General features: G+C 40.0%; 1 long non-coding RNA gene across 1 annotated transcript; it reads left to right on the top strand.

The window, feature by feature from the left end:
- Positions 1-7,066: 7,066 nt before the first annotated feature.
- LOC136428225 (uncharacterized) lies at positions 7,067-18,368 on the top strand. The gene is made up of 3 exons (XR_010754598.1): positions 7,067-7,372; positions 7,857-7,927; positions 13,041-18,368. It is a non-coding gene; the product is annotated as an uncharacterized lncRNA (long non-coding RNA).
- Positions 18,369-18,865: the final 497 nt, after the last annotated feature.

The following is an 18,865-nucleotide window of genomic DNA, read 5'->3' as shown; positions in this document are numbered from 1 at the left end:
TTGCTAACGAAGTTTGTGAGAGTGCGGAGGTGAAAGTTGGCGGAAAGTTTTTCGCAGGAAACTTTTCCAGATGGGGAATGGTCAGGCGAGACAAAGGCTTCATTGCGCCGAGCTGATGAGGGCTGACCTCTGGAGAGGGAGGGGTCACGCGGAAAGGGGCAGGATCGATTTTTGTCATACCTCATTTAGGTTTGCATATACTGAGGCGCAGAATGGTCCGACATTAAGCCGTTCACACATCCTTTCTACCGCAACTACAACAACGCAACATGGCGGAGACCGTGGCTTGGGCTACAAGCGGGTCATGTCGGCCTGCACTCGGACGAATTTTCGTTGATGTAAAACACTAGCAGCCCCCGCCACGCCTGTCCGAGTCTCCCTGAATTCCTGACAGCTCACAATGAATGTTAAGTAGGCGAAATAACAGTCAATAGTTCGGAAAACATGGCAAAAGTGACGCTAAGATATAATATGAGCACCGCGGGAATGAATAAGGATTGAAGGAGAAGAAAGGTCGTATATTTTAGAGAATTCGGGTCAATAGGGCGAACGGCGGTACAGATATTGTCGTTAAAATATTGCTGAGTTTGAACAAGATCGAAATATTGTATTAGCATCTCTTTACTTGTTAAGGATATTAACTGCAAACTTCAGCAAAATTGGGACTGGCAGCACAATAATGCCAGGAAAAAAACTGCGCGTTTAAACACGAATTTCGGAATAGAAACGAAATAGATGCAATTTATCTTAACTAAAAATGTAGAATAAATAAATGAATCTGGAAACGCAAGTCCTACATACAGAACAAAATCAATAAAAAAGTAATAAGATGTCAGGATATTTCTGAATGAGTTTTTCACCAATATTTTGACAAAGTGGGTAACTTCTGACGAAAACCTACCGTTATTTCGTTGAAACATTTTCCTGAGAAACAAAATGCAAATTGACTTTTGCCGTCTGTCATTGCAATAAAACAGTAATACACGTTTGTTTGAACTGCAAGAAAACACAACTGAAAAAAAAAGTTTAGGTGTATTGAAAATACAGCTTAAAAAATGTACTGCATGTCCTATTGCGGCCTTTTGTTTTTATCTTGAAAACACGGATCTTTAGAAAAGTACATTTGCACGGGTACTGAAGATGAAGATAATACAACCCGATGATTTCTGTTTCTAGAGTAACTACATTTATAGATACCAACTACGCAATAATAAAGAAGACACACACAGATGATACGAGGAGAAATTGGTGCTGTGTTTAGGTATATTGTATTATATCACAAACCGACATATGTCACGTTCAAAACCATGGAGGTGTTCGCTATCTTTCAACACTACAATCCATCTCAACTTCCAAACGAAACCAGTACACATTACAGATCACGCAAAGACATACTGTACGGATTAAGCACGTTATATGTCACAGAACTCACACAGATAGTTATAGCGAAGTTTACAAGTCGGTTTCCATATGCACAATAGCACAGAGTGACAAAAACGCGGACTTACATGTGAAAATGTCCAGCTAAATGATAAACATTTGAACCACTGTTGTATGACGATTCCTAGACACTGAAAACAGACCCATCGACTCTGGACGAGCGACAGCTTTGGAATGAGGAATCCTACTGCACGATTTTTCTTTTCCAGGGCTTACAAAGACTGGTAGACACGTGTGTCTACCGTACAATTGACTTTTGTTGTACTTGGAAGTGAAGCCTGGGGTAATGAGGGATTGCGAACAACAGCAAGGGCGAGAGAGCAGGCCGTGTCAAGAACTCTTGACACGACGTCGAGCCGGTACAAAGATGACTTGTGTGATGTGAATAGGCCACGGCTGAGCCAGAAATAAAACATTTCGACTTGGTGTTCCCGGTTCACTAGTTCAACTGCACACAGGTCGCCATTTTTAACATCTGTGACCCAAGAGGTGGCAGACAGGCGAAGTTCAAAGGAATGTTGTTTTTCTTGCCTGAATTTTTGCTCTACAGAAATAAAGAGAAACTCCGTCTCTTCAAATCCACAAATTTAGTAGTCTCTTGTTTAAACTTTAATCATTAAGCAGCAAATGTGGGAAATACACAAATGAAGGTTTAGAGGTGAAGAGAGCGTGCCATTTTTTCCAAGAAATGGTACAGGGTTTGTATATGTTTCAGCCATAGGGCTGTTACAACAACAGGGTATCATGTACTCACTATGAACGCAAGGTTAGACTGACAAAAACAGTGGGCCACATTTAAGGCTACACAGATCAAAATATTAACACCAATACAGCCACAACCTCAGGGCAATATTTGAAATAATATCATAACATACTACACTCGTGTTAGCTACTAAGAATGGCGTTGTAGTGGTTTTGGAGGGAAAAACGCTGAAGCACAGGAAACAAAGACCTGTTCCAAGTAAAAATCGTCTACGCGTTGTGACATTGTGGCAAGGTTATGCAGATTAACAGACAGAAGTCAAGTACAAGCCAAGATTCCAGGTTGTCTCAGAAGCGATTCAGTACCTGTTTTAAGACGCCAAACGGCGGCGAGACGACGCAGAAGACGGAGAATCACGTAGCCCTGACGTTGACGATGGGAGCGATAACACCCTGAACTCGGCGGTCACCTCCATGGCCGGGGTTATCACCCGCGTGTTAAGGTGGTCATAACGGACATTTGTAAGCGATACCGTCGACATTGGGGCATTTGACGGGTGAAGAAGAGGTCAGGCCACGTCTAAGGTATACACAAAAGGCAAAATTGCAGGCAGGGGAACGCATTCAAGGAGAATTGTCAACGGGAAAGGAAAATAAGAACTTCTACATTCGACAGAAATAAAGCTTGAACGCGACACAGACCTAAGCGCTCGCTCCCTTGTAGAACAATTGCATCTAGGATTGTATATAGCATGGTTTCTTTGCAATATTTTTTACTTCGTTTTTTTAATAGTTTTTAAGATGATTTAACGAGTGTGAAACACACAGTACAATGCATGAAAGGGAAACGGAAAGAAGGAGATGTAGAAATGCAGTTCGGCGGGAAAAACCGGAAAGGCTTGAGGCAAAAAGTGAAGCTGCTACACGTACAACTTCCGAACCGAGCCACGCGGGTGCGTATGGTTACATTACAAAAATTCTACCTCTTTTTAATGAATGTTTCGTTTCAGTTTAGATATTTTTGATTTCGTTGCTTTCTTGCAGTTGTATTTGCAGTATGGGCAATAAGCTAATCTTAGAAAAAAACATTATAATAACAGGAAATAATATCCGCTACTCATCGTCGTTTGCTGCTGTTTTGACTCCCGTTTTCGTTTCGAAACTAGAAGCTTTTTAATGGCAAACTTTAGAAAGGTATCAGAAACAACTGGAAATGTTTGAAACCCTCGAATGGCACAGAATTTCAACAGACACAGTGAAGGAAAATAAAAGCAGGCAGAAATATAGAAACGAAATGAACACGTGGGGAAATTGTTACACAATTTAGGGAGAGACGGGAGCCGGAAAGCAGCTATTTGTACACACGGTGTTGTGTAGGGATTTCGGGAAACGGGATTTGATGGTCTTCTATGAAATTCTCTGTTTGAATCGCGAAAATAGTATTTGTACATATGTACGTAATAATACACATGAAGACAAATTCTCGTACGATTTTCGACTTGAGGTTACGGTTTCTTTCTGTTGTGTTTCTAAATGCAATTGTTGAAAATTACGGTCGAAATAATTCGTAGTATGACTGGTGTTAAGGTTAGCGTGCTCGCGTTCGGGTATAGGGAAAAATAGAAAGTCGTCCCTGCCACACTATTTTTTACTACGAATGAAAAACAGTTTGAGCGCAAATATAGAAACAGCATCGGTAGTAAAACTAGAATGAATGAAATGAGGTTCGAATGAAATGTTAGGTCTATTTTGTTAGGATGTACGGGTCAGTAATGGTTCGGGGCAATGTCAGAAACAGGCGGTACTGGTACGGGTACCGTACGGACGAACGGAATGAGCGTCTGACAAGCGGAAATGACCCAAAATAAACGAATTCAGAGAGAAGGAATAAACAAGATAGATCTTCAATCACTGAGTGGAATCAGCTGTAGTTTGGACCGAATAAAGTCTTTATTGTCGTTTTTAGGCTTGGTTTGTAAAACCGGGTTTGTGAAACACACGTATCTCTGGGTATAAGAAAAAGACGGTTGTATTCACATGCGGATTTCCACTAATGGTAAACGGGAAAAGACTACGGTGTTTTAGTTTAAAATTAACAGCAACGATGCTATTTATACCTGTGTTTCAGATACTGAAATTCAACGGTATGTCTTCGAAGGTATCTAAGCCCTTCGTAATATTTAAATCCCTTGTAGTAAGACCGGGGCATAACTATTGCTGAGGAGAGGAATTTAAGCTACGAGAGATATTCCACAGATTTCATGTGTGCGTAACCTAACGCCAACAGTGGAAACCCGCCCCAAACAACAACTCCTAGAAAGAAGTCGAAAATAACATCATTGAAGAGTCGACTGGTATTTCTATTTTTATTTCTAAAATGCCGTTAATATTTCGTTAAGCATCTGTCGCAAGAATATGTAGTTAGAACTGCTACATGCGTGTGTGCGTGTGTATGTACGCGACTCATGGAAGTGGCGACAGTGCGCCAAATTTATAATATTCCCTCCCAACTTCATATATACTCCCGCAACAAATACATCTATTTGTACCTCTGTGGCACATCCGATATAGGAAACAAACACTCTTCTGGTTTCACAGATTAAGGTTTAGAATTAAGTACAAATTGTCGAGAAGATAATCCAACAGTGAGCCGTTCTTTTAACAAAGCGCTCAGGACACACACAAAAGTCTATGGCTTTTGTGGCCCGTTATGAGGACGGCCACAATAACTACAAAAAAGAAAGAAAGCCACAATCTAATAGAAAATTCTTTTACAATGTATAGTCTGGAGGGAAATGTATAAAGGGAGAGAGGTTTGTCACAGAATTGCGGTCAGGTACTGTGGTGGTGGCCGTGAGCGGTGGGTAGAGGCTTGGGCGGCGGGCGCCAAGTACCGCGCACGCGGGTAGTATTGATCAGGAATCGTAGAAATCATCAAATAGAGAAAAACTCGGAAATATATTCCTTGAACAAAACAGCAATTTCTCACAAACGCCACTGCATTTTTGGTGTTATTTATTTTACATGAATTTCTCATTAGATGTGGAAAGTAGACTAAATGGAAGGTCCAGATGATAAATATCGCGTTTTTCTCAGCGGCGGACAAAGCCCTATCTGGACACGGTAACGCGCAGAACTGTCGTTAAAATCTCAGATAAGTACCGACCTAATTACCAGAGAAAAAACTCCATTAACAAGCCCATAAAATCTACCATTAATAAATATTAATTTCTAGAAGATATATTGAGCATCCTCTTGCCCCATCAGACTAAAACTAAGCACCCATCAAAGCTAGAAAAATAATTTCAGTGGTCGTTAGCGCTCTAAATAGAAAGAATAGACCTACAATTGTAGCGCGTGTAGAAAAGAGTGTTCCAATTGCTGTGTGGATGGTTATTCGGTTATCCGCGAGCGCTCGATTTGGGAAAATGGAGAGCTGATGATGTCAATTTCCCCGTAATAGACACTTCTTTAACCTCCTCGCTCTGACATTTGATGTTGATAAAATGTCGTTTAGAGTGCGAGAAAGAGAGAGAGAACAGCCTCCGTACTACCCTGAGTTAAACTTCTCAGATTTTGTTGGCAGGAATTTTCAAAAAATAATGAGAGAGACTTTATCTAACGTGAAGGAGTGAAAGAAATACAACAAATACATTAAAGAGGTCTTTTTTCAATTTTAGGGGAGGGGCAGTTTCTGACTTTCCACAAACTACAACGATAATAATAACAGACGCATAAGAAAGGGCCGCGCGTTGACAGAAATACAGTTGGAACACATATTGTTGTCACATTATATTTTCTACACAATTTCAAGGGCGACCCCGACACAAAACAAAGAAATGTGTGTGTAGTAACAACTTATAAACAACTCGGTACTAAAAATGGACATGTCGTTCTATATCGAATACTACTTTCTATACTGCCATCTATACACTGGTACATATGTGATATGAAGTTTACATCTAGTGGTTTTGTATTGTAACGATTCTGAATTATTTACCGACTTTATCCTAGCTGGGTTGTCTCTAACATGTAAATGTGTGATTGATACCAAACCTAGAATTATACATTTGACAAAACGTTACCCAAGACCCTTAGTTAAGCTAGAAAGTTTGAAAAAATATTATTCGTAACATTCGCAGGAAGCATGTGTCCGTATATGCAGCGACAATATGTCCAGCAACATCAGAATTGCAACGGCTAAGCTTAGAAACGCACAACAATGTAACGAACTTTTTATCATTGAAAAACATTGTTTAAAGCAAAATTCATTTTTCAGAAATGTGCATTAGGTTAACCTAGCTTTTCCACAATTCATATCAACACAAAGAAATTGGATTGTGATGGTATGAAATAATATTCGATATAGTGCTGAAGGCATAACTATTATGTTACGATTGCTTAAAATGTTCTCGAACGAAGTTGGAAGTTTCGTTAATAGTTAATGCTAGTAGTAAAATGTCTAAGTCTAGTGTGTTACCATGCAAAACTCGAAATGTTATCATAGTGGGTGACGCTCATAAATAAGGAATTGTCATGTAGCTAGCTATTCATTCTATTGGGCAACACCATCAGAAATATGTCACACTTTGCCTCTTGTCACTTATTTTCACTAAGACTGGAAACGAACCTACTTAGTACAAGGGACCTTATCATTTTCTTTCAACGAAATGAAACAGCTGCATTTACAAAGTGCTTTGTTTCGCATGAAAACTCCACATAAAAAAGGGAAGGAATTGGCAATCCAAGACTCCATACCGTTTGGGAAACGAAATTCCAGTCGTGAGAAAGTCCACATTTCGTCTTTCCATCTATTAAAGCGTTACTTAAAAGACAGGAGAACATAGGTATTTCTTAACGACGTGGAGACATGTCCGGATTGTGTTTCTGTTAAAACGACAAACAAACAAAGGAGAAACGGACATTGCTAAAGTTGTTATTGTTTGGGCTGTATTGTCTCTTGCCGTGAGAAACTTTTCTCGTTATCATTCCGGCCATTGTCCGGAGCCCCATGTCATAAATAAAGAAGGTGTCCAGCCAGGAGGGACCGTCGGAAGAATCGGAGACAAATAGGGTTGGCGGGAAACAAAAGTGAAGTCCCGACCAGGGTGAGACCGGGTGACTTCGTTGGGTGAGTGCGGAGAATGTGGCGGTGTGACCCGGCACGTCGGCGACACTACCGGGCCAGGGTGAGACCACCAACGATAGCTGCCACCGTCCCCTCAACCCTGTAAGTTCAACTGTCAAGTGAACTAAATATTCTACGCTCTTATGAGCTCACAGAATCCCTAAAATTACACATTTCGTTCCGTTTAAAACCACCCATGTTGCTGGGATATGTTTATTTTTCAGCGCCGTTCGAAAAACGTGTTAATTCGTAGACATTTTCGCGCTGGATCGTTGGTATTAGATTTTGCCATCTCACACATAGTGTAATGATCTGTATTTCTATCAAACGAAATAAAGCAAAAGGAGAATGGAATTAAAATGTCAGTCTTACCGTCAAACTATGCTTGAAAATACGCTCTTCGTTTATACCCTTGTAGCTGAGAGAACGCACCACTAGAATATCACAAATACAACGTCATTTGAGCATACTTGAACGATTCGAAGTTGCGTTTTCTAACCTTATATGATCACAACTATACTTCACATTCTATGTTTAATTCTACAAGAAATAGTGTGTTTACTTTGTTATTTTTCTACATTTCTAGGTAGAAATAGAAACTGAAGAACAGCTTCCATCTACAGTGTGAACACGGGACCACGACTCTGCAATATAAAAGTAAGTACACGCTTTCCTAACTACACCGTTTATAGAATACCGGAAAAAGAGGTAGTATTTAACAAATGTCTTGAATAAGTAAATACTATTTTTGTGGTACAATAATTTTCAAATAAGTGATGAGAATAGAACGATAAAGATATCAACCATATTGAAACAGAATAATATTTCCAACAAAACGAAATACGACCAAACGTAGATGCAGATAGTACGTAAACAATTTCTTCCTTTGGAAAATAAGTAAAACTTTGTTACCAATAGAAGTAAAATAACGTACATCTATGTACATCTACGTGACATAGAGCACAGTTAACGCTTTCGGCTACATTTCGTGAATTCCCCGAATTGATATTACTTATATTTTCGTATGCACAACATCGGCGATTATGAACAGATCCAGACAATATCAAAACTGTTTCATATGTGAGCGTTTGCTGGACAAAAATCAAATCTGAAATTTTAAAACTGAGTAGACTATGCAGGTAATTGTAACACACGACTTTTCTGTTTGCTAAAAAGAGTTCATAAGCAAGTTCATAAACAATGCTCGGTTATGCCCTGTATTTGTATTACTAGAACGTGTATGTTATAAAGTTCGACTAAGTCAAAAGTCCAACTTCACGTCAATAATCACTGTTTGTAAACATTCAGTTTTTAGGCTAAGATTGCGGCCATACTTGTGCTTGATTTCTGAGACAATTTGACTAGTTTTATTCTGATTTAAACAGAAATGATTGGAAATGGTTTAAGTATAAGGAGAGCAATTTGAATGGAAAAGTGTCATGAATTGGTTTCCAGTTTTACTTTTCAATCATTTGTAATCATTGAAACTATAGAAATTATATTTCTAGCGACATGTGCTGCCCGTTTTGCAATAGGATATAATTCTTCTGGTATGGACAGACACGTTTTTACCTTTTAAAAACGAAAATAGTAGATTTTCTCCGCGTTTATAAACACACATTCATATAGTTGACGACATGTGTTACCTAAAACATCGGCACAGATGAAAATATGATATTACTCTATCTTAAATTTGTTAGTCTTGTTTAAGATATAAATAGTCGTCACGCAAAATATTGATATGATTACTCTCCCTGTGAATTGAATCGTATGAGCGTATTTATACAGCGTAATCTATATGTTAGGCTAACGGTAAAGTGGGCTAATGACAGCATATAAAATGTTTTTCAATCAATGTAGCTTCCCAGAGAAATTGGTAATTTGTATGAACTACATAAGCGGTTAATTCGTACATCATTATTTAGTTCTTAGCTGAGTGCAATCGCATGTGTTTGTGATTTTAGGGGACGGCGCTACTTCCGTTATATTGTGCTTATTAGATATCATTATGATTTGGTGTGGTGCACGCAGTTTTTTACTTATTCTGTATCAACTTGAAAATAACAGAAATTTAGAAATACAGATGTAAACCAAAAACGGCAACTTGAAAAAAGCCTTTTACAAAACGGCAACTGGCAAAATCATTTTACAAATATGAATTTCGACAAACCTAACTTTTGAAAAGCACTATTGGAAAGAAACAACGTTAAAATATGTTTTTATTGTTCTATCTAAGTGTCGTTGAACGTTATAAAGATAGGTTTCAGAAAAAAGTATTGGCATAAGAAAAACTCTTGAAGTCATCAGTCATTTTCTAGACAGTTACAAAGGTTTCAAACAAACAACTCAGCTTCACCGTTTTTAATTTCTTTTGAATCCCCGCAACACACAAAAAAGGCGTCAACGATATTACCTGTTTTCGACAGGTATTATGTTCATTTCAAAAGGTTTTTGAAAATCAACGGTCTTTTTCTTTCAAATGAAAGACGCGAAAAAATCCCATAAAAGGGGCGTGTGAATGAGAACCTGTCGTTTTGAAGCGGAAATATGAGTTGGAGGGAGACTCTGTGAAAAGATCGTCCTGTTTGGCTTTAGTCAGTCCATTCGTCACCCCTATGGTGGTCAGTGACAAGTGCTCTGTCCGAAACCTCTGTCCATCTGTCGTACCTGCGGACTGGACAATACAGGGCTCATATTTCACCCCTTCATCTGTTAAGTCTTACCAGGAATGTCTACCCTTTGCTTGGACGGAAGAATCTTCCCCACCAGTCTACATCAACAGAAAAAATTCGTTGTGTAAAGCAAATTGGAACCATTTGTTTATAAACGTTTAAATCCCCACTTAAAGGAGTTGGAACCGATCCTAAGCTGGGATTAGCCGTTTTCTGACGATCCAAGCTCTAATCTACGAAAATAAAGATGTTGGGTTTTATTTCTATAATCTTCCAGAATTTGCAGTGAATAGTTTTTGTCGTATCTATGTTTGTATGATATTGTATAACATCTTTACAGATGATATAAGCAATGGACTTCTAAAACAAGATATATCTTTTATTTCCGACATACCTAGGCACGTTTTATACTTTTTTTTCCCAAACTGTCGTACAAGACATCGTAGTCTACTACCTACCGCCTTTTTGCTAAGTGTAAAGAGAAATGAAATGAGGTTTACGGCAGACTTTACACTTGCGTTTTGAAATTGTCCTACCGGACATCGTAGTCTAATTCTCTAGTAGACTTCGGCTCCGTGATTGTATAAAAGAGAAATGAAGTAAAGTCTACTACAGAAGTGTACTTCGGCCTCAGACGTTGCGGCACACTTCTGTAGTAGACTTCCCTTTATTTTGAAAAGTGTAAAGCGGGCCTACTGAAGTGTACTACAACTGCTTCGCTCATGAAGCTGTCTACGAGAGAAGTAGACTACGATGTTTCGTACTACAGTTTACAACAACAAAAAACACTTACATAAACCGTGTCTTTTTTGTAACAATGCACTTTTGAAACTGAGAGCTGTTCGGGAAAAATCCAAGTTTGTATATCTTTCTCTTTTGACTTCTATTGATAGATAAGCAGGAGTGCATTCCCTTTCTTATGAAAGATTATCATAGAGAAATGTTTCTATCCAGAGACATGTGTAGCTAGCAAATACTTTTGAACCAGTGCCCAAGTTTCAGTTGACGCTTTCATGTCACAAAGTTTTCTCGAATTGAAGGCAAAGTTTTTTCACTACATTTCTTGTGATTCTATTCCTGTGATTTTTCTTTTCTTTCAATTTTGTCGAAAGTTGTCCGATTCATCCAGTCATTCTTTGACGAAATATTAAGATAACACACATTCCCGATGGCGTATATTGGCTTGACATTTTCACTTGAAACTTTCCCATGTGGAAGGGACTGCGCTTTGTAAAACTGGGCTTAGAGAAAAGCGTGGGACGACAAGACTCGAAAATCCCCAATTTCACACCGCATACCACGTGTCCCGAAAAGTTGCCATCAATTGTCGGTTTGTTTTCTAACCTTTAATCTTAAGTTTTGTACCCTTTTTATTCGGAACATCTGCTGGTGGCACCTGCAGGGCGCAAGGTGAGCCATCTGGGGCAAATAGCTCTCCTTAAATTTCAACAAAACATCTGCAAGCACTTTCCCTGGCATTCTCACTTCAAAGAACAAAAAAATAAAGGTAAAGGAAAAAAGAAAAAAACGCGTCTTTGATTCGTCACTGCTGTAAATTTCAGCTCCAGAAAAGGTCGACATTGATGAATTTGTCGTAATTTTCTGTTTCTGTTTGATTCCGTGGGAAAGTTGTAAAAAAAAAAAAGAAGGCTTCCCTGTGGTACAAACAACAAAGCGATTGCGGTCAATTTCACGTGCACAAAAGTTCAATAAAAGATAAAGGGGAACAATTTTAGATTAACAACGCTATGGGTGGTGGAAACCACATGTATGATCATAGGGCAAAAAGTCACACCCTTCACACAGTATGTACTACTTATGAATTGCGGTCTGATAGGGAAATTTTGCAATGCACTGTATTTGGCAACTATCTGTATTCGTAAAAACTGTTAATTTAACACTTCATGAAAATGGCTACGCACTTCATGAAAACGACAAAAATCACACACACACAAATGGACACAAGAATTAAAATGATTTAGCGTTTCAAACTTTCGTACATTACTTTTTTTCACTTAACACGTGGGACGATGTTTGTGTGTTTATATGTTTTGAAGTGGACTACGTCATGCTTTTTCCCACTTTAATTCATCAAATGAACGAATATATCAGAAAAAGGTGGATACAGTTGAAAGTTAAATGTGTCTTTTGAGAGCAATAATGTCTACAGAAATAAAGGATTGACCTTTCGTACGGACATGCTTCGATGAAAACCAGTAGCATAACCTAATGGTTTAGCTCCTCGGCAGTTTGCAACGCTTCATACTTATTTGTTGTCAATCAGTTTTCTTTATGCTTTTATCGTTGATTATCTCATCAGTGGCGGAATTGATGTAAGTTGTATAACTTGAGCACTTCGCCACAATGTTCGCTGATTTCTCTCTTTCTAATGAGCTATTTGTATTGATAAAAATACGGTAATAACAGAACGTAGAATTGCAATCAATTCCGATGTACCACACAATCCCACAGCCCTACGAAACTCGAACGTAAAATTACATTGAATTTGTCCTACGTCGTTGATAGTTGTGTACATTTGTCGATTTCTGTAAACTTTTCCCGCCAAAAGTCTGAGCTATTTTGGTAAATCAGGCAGTGGTTTTAGTTTCTGGTATTCTAGTAATGCGCTTTCTGTTTTTTCCTCGCCTACTCATGTAACTACTTGGACAACACTGAACGCTCTATGAAAATAAATAAACAAGAGGAAAAAAGGAGAACCGAATATTTTGATTTCTTGCAATAATGTCCCTCGTATTGAAGCGTTCACCAGCTTTGCTAAAGGGAGATATCAAGACATGAACTTTGACGTCAACAATGCGATATGCTTGCCTCTTGACAAATCTTTGAAAAAATACCATTCTAGATAAAAGCTAGATCTTGCCATCAGCAAACGATGATTTTTGTTATGTCAAAAACAACAGTAATCTAAACATGTTTCTATCACGTTAGCATATAACCTCTTACCTTTCTGATATGTGCTTATATGCAATATCATATCATGATATATCACACCAGTGCTACGTGGATTGTTGTACATTTTGTCTGCATTAATTCACTGTTTACGCTGACATGTGTTTTTATTTGTTATTTACTTTTAGAAAGATGATCACCCAGCATGCAGTCACACCGACACGGAGTTCCCAAACTGAAGACCATCTGTCTACACGCTATACAGACAAGTTAACAAGAACGTACATAAAGGGATGGGTGGGTGGATGGACGGATAGATGGATGCGTGGATGGATGAATGGAGGGAGGGATGGAAGAAATAAAAGATTGAATGTTTTGTGAACGGAAGGAATGATGGATGGATGCGTGGATGGAAGGATGGATGGATGGATACGTGGAGAAATAAAGATTATGAATTAAAGTTTAATGGAAAGTCGAAGCTAGCGTTGGCATGCTGCAGAAGAAAAGTACATCAAATATGGAACACCTAGAGTTTATAGATATAAGCACAGGTAAGAGCTTCCATCAGACTTACGTAAATATCATTTTGATGCTTAAAGTGGAAGTAAATACGCCTTAATCCGCAAACACCTGAATAAAGTTGTACGGTACTAAATCAAGACACAAACAAACAAAAAAAGAAACAAACAAATGAACAAACCGATAAACAAGTCAACCAACAAACAGGTTACCCAACCAACGTGCCAAGAACACTACTGACGTCTACAGCAATTCCTTGCGCCAACCGCAATAGCGACACGTTACAGACTTGCACTCAACTTGCACACGTACGTACATCCTCTCTTTACTGGTACTTCTTAATGAGTGAATCATGAGGGACTGGGGGATAATAATACTGCAATGAGAAAGTTGATACGTTTTCCAATTATTTCCCACAACAACAGTTGGATCCTTGTTGTGAGCAAGAACTATATAATCCTGACACTTACACCGTATTACACAGGTCAAGTTTCACCTCTAACGGTCAGAATACAACACTGCTAAAACCGACGGGGTAACATTGCTCTTTTCTGTACAATGTCAAGGTGAAGACAAACAGCTTCGGGGTGACCGTGACATTTACGTTAAATAAGGCTGTGTTTACATTTCATTTTTAGCCGTAGTACAACGCATCGTAGTCTACTTCTGTCGTAGACTGCAGCATATTTCTAAGTGTAAAGAGGAATGAAGTGACGTCAACTACAGAAGTGTACTACAGCCTGCGAAGCCGGCTGTAATCTACGAAAGAAGTACTAGTTTAAAACAACAAACAAGTGTAAAGCCTGCCTAAGATATGCAATATCAGCCGATGGGTAAGTCCATAGATATCTTGCGGCAGTTCCTCCTATTACTATGGATTAATAAACCTTCACAGGTGACCTAACGTTACGTATCCTCAAAGCACACAGTCCACGCCTCTAATACAGACATCAAATGTTTAAGTAGACAGGCCAAGGGATATGTTTTGTCAACAATACGTTGCATGTTTGTGTTTTTAAACACACAAACAGAGCCTGCACTGAGACGCTAATATGAAGTCTAAAAACGTGTCTGCTTGGTGGTAACTTCTCCCAAATAACCTAACCATGTTAAAAACTTTTTTCGGGGGTTTGATATTGCTATAGCCGTGATGCTACTATCGAGGACGCAACTTAACTTTGTCCAAGGTGTTCCTAGCGTCCATAATCTCTCTCTTTCATTTTCCTACGCTCAATTTCCCTTAAACTACTCAGCAAACTACGGTCCATAATGGCTGGCGTCTCAATGTCCGCTTTCAGAACCCAAATGTCGCGTGGATCCCGAGAAATGCTCCCCTAATTCAGTACACACATTGAGCCGAACACAGGGTCAAATTCCCGGGAAGTGCGAGAACTTTTACCTTCACCTCTTGGGCTTCTTATCTCCGCGCGAGATTTGGTGAACGTGAGAACTGCGGACCTTCCGGAGAACCCCATAAATCACGCACTTTTCAAGAGGACCCGAATGAAGAGTTTCTGTCAACCGGCTTTCTACGGGGATGGTGTAGCGTGGGTCACAAGTCTTTATTCCGATACACATTTCCGTTATTTAAGACGCAATAAATGTAGATGTAGAGGCTTGTGTTGTTGAATAAAGGTGATATTTTCCCTCCCTTATATTCGCCCTGAATCGGCGGAAAGCTGGTAACCCGCCTTTTCTTGACTTGGTGAAAAGTTGTTGTGAGAAGAGGCGTTGTTGGGATGATGTTGTGTGTGTACGGTATCAGCGCAGCTGTACATCACCTCCAGAATCGAACAGTTCGCCCATTTCAGGGTGTGACATTAAAGTCAATACTCGAGCTTTCGCCCGTACAGAAACTACCGTGCGCATGAATCCGCGCGTTTTTTTTCTGCTTGGGAGTCAATTTCTGAGTCTATGGAAGTGCGTCTGCGGTTATCCCCGGGAAGATCGCGCTACAAATCAAAGAGTTTGCTCATCTCGGGCCGCGACACTTCTGTCAATACAGTGTCGCGTCCCTGCCCCGACTCCATCTCTAACGCGCCTCTGGAGGCCGGTCGTAACCAAGTTTGCATGTCACAAGGGTCCGCCGGAACACGGCGAAATTGTCTCTTATCGGAGCCAAGCCATCGGGCCTAATGGGCCCCACTCCGTCTCCGTCTGACAGGTACCTCCCCGATCCAACACACGCCTTCAGCTCTCATTCCAACTTTTCCCTACCTCTCCATCCATCCCTCTCCATCTTACCTGTACGCCTTCTACCGCGCTCCGTACTTCTGAGATAACCCCCATGTAAATGAAGTACATGTGGCGGTCTCTCTTTGACGCGCTTGGGGCGAAATGTTCACTTCCGAGGTTGGGAAGGTCCGAGAAATATAAAGTGCGTGTGCGTGTGTTGTGTACATGTATCTACAGGTGTAAGGACTTGAGGGAAGTTGAAGTTTTATCGGGTTTGCGTCCGTCACAAGAAAGGTTTATTTTTCATGTTGCTATATAACACCTCTTCTCTCGCCCTGGAAAATTAAGTGCAGTGAGCAAGCCCTTTAGGGGTGTCGGGGGATGGATTTTTACGAGGGAAATCGCGCGAAATACTGATGTTGCGATCTCGCAATCATACTACAGTGTCCCCGAGCGCCGGATTTGGCGGTAATGTTGTCGTTTGTCATAGAGAGGTCGTGGCGGAGTCATTTTGAGAGGAGACAGTTGAATGGGGAGTTCAAATGGCAACATATGGCGGGGAGATAGCTGAAAGCAGAGGTGTCGAACACAAACAAATGGCTCCGGGTACAATGGAGAAAATTCACTGACGCGCAGTTTTCCTGAAGGAGGAAAAAAATGGTCCGGAGATGAAGAAAGGAGAAGAAAGGTGTCCAATAAAACCTAACACCTCGTATCACATCGCACCTCCCCCCGTAGGGCACGATGATGCCGCATTCATGAACTTTCAAACAACCAGGGGAGGGGGGTAATAAATCGGCACGATGCATGTACTGACGGTGCCTTTGTGCCAGGTACAACAAGAACGCGTCCCGTGCAACGAAAAAGGACTCGAAGCACGTGAAGACGAACAATACAAGTGAACAAGATCCGCAGGAAGATTGAAAGAAGACGAACGGTTCGACAGAAATGATGTATCATCTGGAGAAACATTTCTCACACAAAGGTGATTGTGGAAAGGATAAAATGACCACAGGGGCGCAGATGTCACGGTGAATGGTGTTCTTGGATGAGTGTGTTGAGAGTGGCGAAGGCGTTAAAAAGACTCAAACTCAGGGAAAAGTGAGTCACAACTGCTTTCCTATCAATTGAGAACACCCTCAAAGAACCCTACGCTTTTAAAGTTAGATATATACAGGGACCGTTACTACACACAAATATGCATCAGCGTTTGATGATATAATCCTTAGTGTTTTGTATTGCTACATATATTGATACTAGATTTTGACGAAATATCGTTTTCAAAGGATTCAATAAGAATACTTTGTCGCTAAGATTGCTAGTGGGTTATGAACCCAGACACTGAAGGGTTGAAGAAGGTGAAACGAAGGAAAGCAGAAGGAAAACAATGAATAAAGAACAAGAAGAAACAAATCCGACAGGTGTAAAGGAGCGTTATCTTGAAGACAGGCAAAAGTCAGTGGACTCATTTTATGAGTGGACTCTTTATAAACAAACCTTCAAACTTTTTTCAGGTACTCTAAGGGACAAAGGAGACAATATATGTATAAAACATTGATGTGCTGCGTCATGATTTTGTTGTTAACCGTGAAATATGAAAATCGTCAGCTTACGACGAAATAAAAAAAGGTGCTACCTTATAATCGGTGTGAATACATTAAATTTCCTATCAAAGCAGATACTGGTTGATAAAGTGGAAAAAACAAAGGTTCGCTTCAAGACCAACGCTAATGTATATGCTATTACCATCCTACTAGGTCACATACATACATCGTTAGAGAGACCACTTCTACAATCGTGTGGGAACCACTACATCATAAATCTACCACCAGAAACTCCCACCAAGATCACGGCCTCAACACTCCTACAGAACTTATTTAGAACCGTCTTTCTCCGTGTTGTGAGGAGTATAATACGTGTTGAACGGGTGACTTTACAGAACAAAAGGCGCTGGGTAGACGGGGCTTCGCCCGGTTGGTCCTGCACGATCAATAACCCCTCGGTGAGCCACACCCCACCTGAATCTACTCAAAGGAAGTTTCTCGCTTTGCTGTCCAAGTCTGACTGTTTGGGACCGTGCGGGACCCTGATAAAGAGAAAGTCGTTCATTTTTGTCACACTGTCGCCACAGTGGGTGTAACTTTGTGCGGCAGAAAGTTTCTTTTCAGAGTGTTTCAACCTTCTCCCTGCTGCCTAATGCTGTAACCGATAGAGAATGGGGTACCAAACGGCTACTTCAGCCAGTGTGCTAAAGGTTAAGAAGTATGAATGTTTTGGGGTACTTTTTATAGTCTATAGACTGAAAGTGCAGGTTTGTCTACATGAAGAGTGTTGCGTAGACAATTAGAACCTCAACAAATAGAATTTCATCCACACCACATATAGACAGTCTTCATCAGTGCCAAGAATTAGAACTCAAAGTACGCCAATTGTCAATCCGCTGTTGATACCCAGTGCAATTTTAAAGTATATCATGATGACCATTTTATTGCCATACGTCTAACGTTTTATGACTGAAGTATGAGAAACCTGTTAGTGATGCAATATCCTAACTCCACAACGGTTGACAAACTGCGGTAAATATATTATGAAATATCATATTTCTCTGAAGCTAACAGAAAGAAGATCATTCGACAGGTTATACGAACTGTGGTGCAACTCGAGAAAGTAAAATATACCAAGTTCTAACTTTGCCATGCACTTTTTGTTTTGTAATTCTATTCCGCACAGTATGTGTCCTAGACTGCATACTTCTTCTTATTAGACTTACTGGCAGTAGTACTTTGCAATTGCCTCTCACTATTAAACTTTGTCGTCAGTGTGCGTCCCATGGGCAACGTGACTATCAATGTGTACTACTTGTAAACACAGAAACAAACATGATTAACTTTTCTACAGTATGTAGTGCATAATGTAGAGACAACCACACAGTTGGGTATATATATCCAGCACTATACATTGTAAAGTTTTCTTATTGAGACATTATAAACTTTCAACCTCCATTGAATCATAAAGGACAGTACCTCTTGACTTATTTTATTTATGAATCGCACAGAACGCTTCCTAAACTCAACCGTAAAGATGCCACCTTTTACTGCCGTCTTACTCGAGTATTTGGAGTTGATAAATGCGTATCTGCATCTACAAGCTGTCTTATCACGTTTGTCACGAATGGTGGGGCCGAATCTGCTGCTTGTCTGGAGGGTTTAGACCCGTCAACTGACACAGATAGCAGCCTCACATTTGTCAACAGATTCAGAACTAGTCCCCGGGATTTCACAATCATAACATTGGAGGTAATAGACAAGAAATGGAATCC

Source organism: Branchiostoma lanceolatum, chromosome 2 (assembly GCF_035083965.1).
Source record: "Branchiostoma lanceolatum isolate klBraLanc5 chromosome 2, klBraLanc5.hap2, whole genome shotgun sequence".
Lineage (NCBI taxonomy): Eukaryota > Metazoa > Chordata > Leptocardii > Amphioxiformes > Branchiostomatidae > Branchiostoma > Branchiostoma lanceolatum.
This window is presented reverse-complemented; position numbering and strand designations above follow the sequence as displayed.